Source organism: Trichosurus vulpecula, chromosome 2 (genome assembly GCF_011100635.1).
Source record: "Trichosurus vulpecula isolate mTriVul1 chromosome 2, mTriVul1.pri, whole genome shotgun sequence".
In the NCBI taxonomy this organism is placed as follows: Eukaryota; Metazoa; Chordata; class Mammalia; order Diprotodontia; family Phalangeridae; genus Trichosurus; species Trichosurus vulpecula.
The window spans coordinates 179,797,691-179,804,656 of record NC_050574.1 but is presented as its reverse complement, the minus strand read 5'-3'; positions in this window follow the sequence as shown (position 1 = coordinate 179,804,656).

Sequence of the window (6,966 nt, the reverse complement as noted above, 5' to 3'; positions counted from 1 at the left end):
CACACACACACACACACACACTTAATTTTTCAGTCATTAACTTGCTTGTTGAGGCTCCGAACTAACCCCGAGCGACGCCCCCTCCCCCTTGCGGGGCGGGACGTGGGGACCGCGGCAGGAGCAGCCTGTCAGCCCTGAGTCCCGGGTAATGGGTGTGTTTGTATCTGTGAATGGCAGAGGGAAGGAAGGGGTGCCTGTTGTGTGGGTGTCCTACCCAGTCATCACCAAAGTGAGAGGTCCCAAGAAGGGGGTTCTCTAGGAGGGGGTGAGAGAAGTGGGAAAGATGCCCTTCCACATCCTTGCCCATCGCCACCATCAATGCTTGGCTCCTGGAGGGTAGACTATTTCATTTTTTAAAATCATTCCCCGCCCGCCCCCCTGCCCCCAGTTCCTAGCACAGTGCCTGTTGTGTAGTAGTGGCTTAACAAAGGCTTGTAATATTAAATTGATCTGATTTAGCTGGAGATTCCTGCGCTAATCTGGGAACCCGAAGCAACTGACAGAAAGCTCCAGTTCAGCTATGTCGGACCAAGAAGTTTGAACCAAAAGGATGCCTGGAGTTTCAGGTTTTCCTTCCAGAATACTGAATTGAATTGAACTGCCTCTAACGGGGCATCTGAGTGGGAGCCGATTACCTGGCACTCTTCTGTCCCTCTGTGCACCCTGGAGAGAGTTCACACATACCATTTCTTGCACTTCGAAGTCTGGACTTGAAGCAGCATCGAGGAGCTTGCTGAAATATAGTTAGCTAGGATTGTCACTTTCCCCAATTTCAGGGCTCTTCTGTCTAGTTTTTGCTCACAATCAGCCTATGCATTTGTACATTGCCTCTCATATTTCTTCCTAGAATGATAGGATGGATCATGAACTGAAAGGGATTTCCAGAGGCCATTTAGTTCAATCCCTTCATTTTACACAAGGAAACTGAAGCCTGAGCTTCAGAGACAGGATTCCAACCCAAGTCCTCTGATTCCAAAGATAATTTTTTCACATGGCTATTGATAGCTTGGATTTCTTTCACTAAAAACCATCTGTTCATATCTTTGACCATTTATCTATAGAAGAATGGCTCTTAGTTTTAATTAATTTGAGTCTTTATGTATCTTGGAAATGGGATCTTTATCAGGGAAATTTGCTGCAAAGATTTTTTCCTCTATTTGTTTTTCTCCTAATTTTAACTCCATTGATTTTGTTTGTGCAAAATCTTTAAAATTTTATGTAATTACAATTTTTCATCTTATTTCTGGGATCCTCTCCATCTCTTGTTTGGTCTTGAAAACATGTTTGGGCTGCCTGCCTACCTGAACTAGGTGTTATGAGGAAAGAGCTTTAGGAATAACATGAGTTATTTATCTCATAAGTTAACATGGAAAATTATTTTATGAAAAAATTTATTTTATGAAAATTTAAAGTTATAGGGAACTTGATTTGAATTTGGTACATCCAGTTCAAAATGTCCGACAGCCATTTGATGACCTGTGACTAGAACTCAGTAGAGAGCCTAGGAGACTGTTTTTTGCCTTTTTTGTATCCTTAGTGCTTAGCATAATGCCTGGCACATAGTAGGCACTTAATAAATGTTTATTGACTGACTAAAACTTACTTTTCATTCCGACATTTTAAATAGAGCTGATTATATTGGAGCATGTGTTTTGGCCCTATGGGTGATGGGAGAGGAGTTTAAGGCACTTGCTAAAGAGAATGTGCAACCACTGTATTCTTTCCCACCTTCTATGACTCGGAACTATATCGAGGAGATTTAGCCAATGAGTCAGGAAGAATGGACGTAAAGGGTGCAATTCTGCCTTCTGGTGCTTTCTCTTTTGGTCTATTGAATTTGCAGGCATTCTTTGAGCCAATCTGTTGGACTTCCAAGTGAGCCCAGAGCTGTGTAACTCCTTGGTGGGAGAGGACACCTACCCCAATGCCGCATGGATCGGTGCTGGGCTGGTATTACACTTTTTTTCCATTTAACAAGTATTTGGTGAATATCAACTAAAGGCCCAGCGTTTGGGCTATGGGGGGGAAATGTTAATGAGTATAATTTTAAACACAAAATAATAAAATAGATTCCTATGAAGGGGCAGCTACTGAAAGAAATTTCATTACCAGAAAGTGTAAGAAAGCATCATTTCCCTCCCCGGACCCCGCCCCCAAGCTATTGTAGATGTTTGCACATGGTAACCAACCCATGTCCTGCCTAGGTAAACCTGAACCAGGACCTCATCCACTGGCTGCCTCTTCTACTTGTGTTTCTTTTCCTGAGCATAGGGGACTGAACATTGATCATGAGGGAAAATGACTACCACTAGGAGGATGAGTCCAAGTCATAGCAGAGCACACAGACCTTGATAGAGTTATTCAGAAAGTACAGAGCCTAAGTGAAAGTGGAAATGTAATTTTGGAGAGCACTTTGGAACTATGCCCAAAGGGCTATAAAAATATGCATACCCTTTGACCCAGCAATACCGCTCCTAGGGCTATATCCCAAAGAGATCACACAAGTGGGAAAGAGACCTGTATGTACAAAAATATTTATAGCAGCTCTTTTCGTGGTAGCAAAGAATTGGAAATCAAGGGGAGGCCCATCAATTGGGGAATGGCTGAACAAGTTCTGGTATATGAATGTAATGGAATACAATTGTGCTATAAGAAATGGGGAAGATACAGACTTCATAATAACCTGGAAAGATCTACATGATATGATGCTGACCGAGAGGAGCAGAACCATGATGGAAAAAGCTGGCTACATCCAGAGAAACAACTGTGGAGTATGAATGCAGATTGAGGCAAACTATTCGCTCTCTCTTATTTTTCTCTTCTTTTTTGGTTTTGTTTCTTCTCTCTCATGATTCATTGCATTGGTCATAATTCTTCTTTGCAACTTGACTATTGTGTAAATAAGTTTAGCGCGAAGGTTTATATAGAATCTATATCAGACTGCATGCCGTCTTGGGGGGAGGGGAGACGGGAGGGAAGGGAAGAAAATTTGAAACTCAAGAGCATGGAGAACTAAGGGTTGTAAACTAAAAATAACAAATCTAATTGAAAAAAGAAAGTGGAAATGTCTGTTTAGCAGTCCCATAAAATGTCTTCTTTTTGATGTTTTAAGTATCAATCCTCAGAGAGATTAATAGGAGTTATTGGTTACTGTTTCATGTTTTCCTTCTTTGTCAAGGTGTACTCCTGAATCCTTTGGGTTTTTTTTTAACATTTCTTCTCTAGTGAGAATATTGTATATTGACTTCTGAGAGGAGATCTTATTAATCCCTTCTGGGGAGTCCCTAGGCAGTGGGGACATAGAGAAATCAATGATAATGAGAAAGAACCTGAATCCTTTCTTTAAAGGTCTGATTCTCCAGAGCTGAGCCCTCCAAGTGATTCCAGAGTTGAGTACCTTCTTAATGGAAGAGGGCACCTCTAAACCCTTACCCACTGTTCTCTGGGCAAGTGCTGAATGGATGTTAGACACATTCATTCAGTGAGGACTTGTTGAATGCCTATTGAAGGCCTAGCAATGGGGCCATTAGCAGCAAAATGTTAAACTATTGAGTATAATTGTTAATATAAAATAATAAAATAAAAGAGAGACTTTTAGGAAAGAAAAGTATGGGACAGGTACTGAAAGAAACTTCATTACCTGAAAGCATTAGAAAACATAATTTGTGGTCCCCCAGTGGGTTTGCTTTTTGGGGATCTGACCAAAGTGCAAACTCTTAGTTAAACTAAACTGCAAAAAGAATTGTGGAACCTGAATGAATGATAGATTAGAGGTCTTTTCATGAGCTACTAAAAATCTCACTAAAAGCTTACATTTAATAGAGACAAATAGCTGAAAATATAATTTACTATTTACTATTAAAAGTTAACTCAGAGCAGGGGTCTCCCATGGTATTAATTCATCAAGGCGTAGCTTGTGGAATCCTGGAAGATGTTCTCTTTGACAAGGATGGAGGTTGCTTTGTAAGACACTGATTCTCCCTGCTGAGTAGAGTTTTCATCCTTCAGAGAAGTAACATTGAAAACCTCATTCTTTGCCGCTTTCTAAACTACTAAAGATTGGAATGTAACAGTTTCGTTTAGTGAATACACCTTTTCTTCAAGGCTTCTAACTCTGGAATTCTCCTCTGACCACAGCCTCCTCTCTCATCTACTTTCCTGTCCTTTCATTCCTATTGAACCAGCTCTTTACCCTCTTGCTGACATTTTTTTAAACAAGCATTTATTAAACCCCTACTATGTGCCACACACTGCTAACCAACTCATAGGATTTATTTTTTAGCTAAATATTATTTTTTCAATCAGCAAAAATCTTTTTCTTCTCTCCCCGCTTAACAATTTAGAATGAAAGAAAAAAAAAAGCTTATTATAAACACATAGGTAAAACAAATTTTCAAAGTGACTATGTCTGAATGAAAATCTATATCTCAGTCTGTAGTATGATTCTATCACCTCTCTACCAAGAGATGAATTGCATGTTTTATCATTAGTCCTTTAGAGTCATGCTTGTTCATTACACTAAGGATTCTAGAATTCCATAGTTGTTTTTACAAAATTGTTGTGATTGCACAAATTGCTCTCCTGGTTCTGTTCACTTTGCAGCAGTTCATACAAGTCTTCCCAGGTTTCTCTGAAACCGTCACTGTCATCATTTCTCACAGTATAATAGCATTCCATTAGATCATGTACCAAACTTGCAGCCATTCCCCACTTGATGGGCACCTCCTCAGATTCCCATTCTTTGTCACCAAGAAAAAAAAGAGCTGTAACTATTTTTGACATCCTTAGAGTTTTGCTTAGGATTAATCCATCAATTAATTTATCTTCCCTCTAATTCCCTATTCTCACTTCTCTCCTTTCCCTCCTATTTCCCTGTTGAGTGAAATGTATTTCTGTGCCCATTTATGTGTGTGTATATATGTGTATGTGTGTATCCTTCCCTCCTTTAACCAGTTCAGATGAGAATGAAGTCCACTCTTACTTTCCTCCTTATATGTATAGACTTCTACCTATGCACTCAATCATTTGAGGTAATTTCCCTAACCTTTTCCCTTCTGCTCCCAGTGCATTCCTCTTTCCCTCTCTTTCCACTTTTCTTTTATGATCAAGTACAGAATCATTCCCAGGCCTTCTGCCTAATTAGAATCCTATTATGCCTGATGACAAGGTTCAGAGGGGACAAATGTTATCATGTCTGCATATTTGAGTTTATCCTTGTTCGATCCTTTATGATTGTTTGTTCATGTTTGCCTTATATGTTTCTCTTATCTCCCATGTTTGAATTTCAAAATTTCTAATCAACTCTGCTCTTCTCATCAGGAATGATGAGAAGTCCTCTATTTTATTAAAAGTCAATTTTTCTCCCTAGACGATTATGCTCAGATTTTCTGGGTAAGTTATTATTGGCTATAAACCTATATCTTTTTCCTTCTGGAATATCATATTCCAAGCTCTCAGCTCCTTTATTGTGGTAGCTATTATATTGTGTGTGATCCTCAGGACTTGAATTCTTTCTCTCTGGCAACTTGCAGTTTTTTTTTCATTGACCTGGAAGCTTGAGATCTTGGCTATAATGTTTTGAGAAGTGTTCGTTTTGGAATTTCTTTTAAGAGGTGACCATTGGATTCTTTCTGTTTCTACTTTGTGTACTGATTCTAAGAGACCTGAGAAGTTTTCTTTTAAGATTTCTTGAAGTATCATGTGGGCTCTTTTTTTTTGTTATAGCTTTCAGGCAGTCTTCAGGCCTCTTTTAATTCCTGGGCACTGGAATGCTCTGAATGGCAGGCTCCTGGTAAGACCCTGGTATCACCAGACCTGTCTACCTCACTATGCTGATTTGGGCTGGGAAAAAAGTGATTCACTGTGATATTTTTTCCCTTGGATTTCCCAATCAGGATGCAGTCTGGTGGATTTTCTAGGGTTGTTTTTTTTGAGAATTTGCTATATTTCCTCTTTTTTCTCCACTATCTTGGTTCTACTTCCCATAGTAATGCTTAGGTCCTCTATCCTTTCCTAATCTCCCATTCTAGCACTTCTTTCTAGCTTTCTTTCCCTCTCTAAATAGGTTGGATAAGTTTTAACTGATTTATGTCATCTCAGCAATGTTCTCATTAACACCCTAAGAAGCATGGAACAATGAAAAGAGTCACTTAACCCTGATTGCCTTGCCAAAAAGAAAAAAAAAAGAAATATAGTTCCACCATTCAGTTAACTAAAACTGAAAGGCACACTGTCTTTACAAGAATGATCTTCATCCTCTTTGTAAGATACAGATTAAAACAGTTTTATCAAGAAAAAAGATCTTGCCATCTTTCTAACAGTCTTCTTCTCCCTAGCCATGGCAGAAAAAGTCTCTTCAGTTCTTTCAAGACATTAGTCTTAACAGTCCCTCTTCAGATTCATTTGTAAAATTCTCTTTAACAGTCAAGATATTTTTTCCAAGAAAGAAGTTTTTTCTCACTCTCTTCTCCACAGTTTTTCTCAAAACATCTCTATTAACACTCTTTTCAGTTTCTTGAAAATTGACAGCCCCAGCTGCTAAATCTTAAGCATTCAGTTTGGCTACAGTAATGATAACTATGGTGTCAGTAGGAGAGCTTTTGGATTTGGCTCAAACCTACCTCACCAATTATTACTACTTGTACTACTCTTTCTTACGTACCCTATTCTTTAACCAAATAGGATTATTTGTTTCTAAACATTCCGGTTGCTTTCCTCAAATTATACCTTTATTTATATTATTCCATAATTTTAAAATGCCCTTCTCTATCTCCAGCTCTGCCTGTCCAGATCCTCATTATCATTCAAGACACAGCTCAAATGTCAATTTCTACATGAAGTTTTTACTGATACCCTTACCAGGAAGTAATCTCTCCCTCCTCTGAATTAACATGGCATTTTATACCTCTCTTACTGTTCTTTTCACATTAAATCTTATAATATTTGCATACTTCTTTTATTTATCTA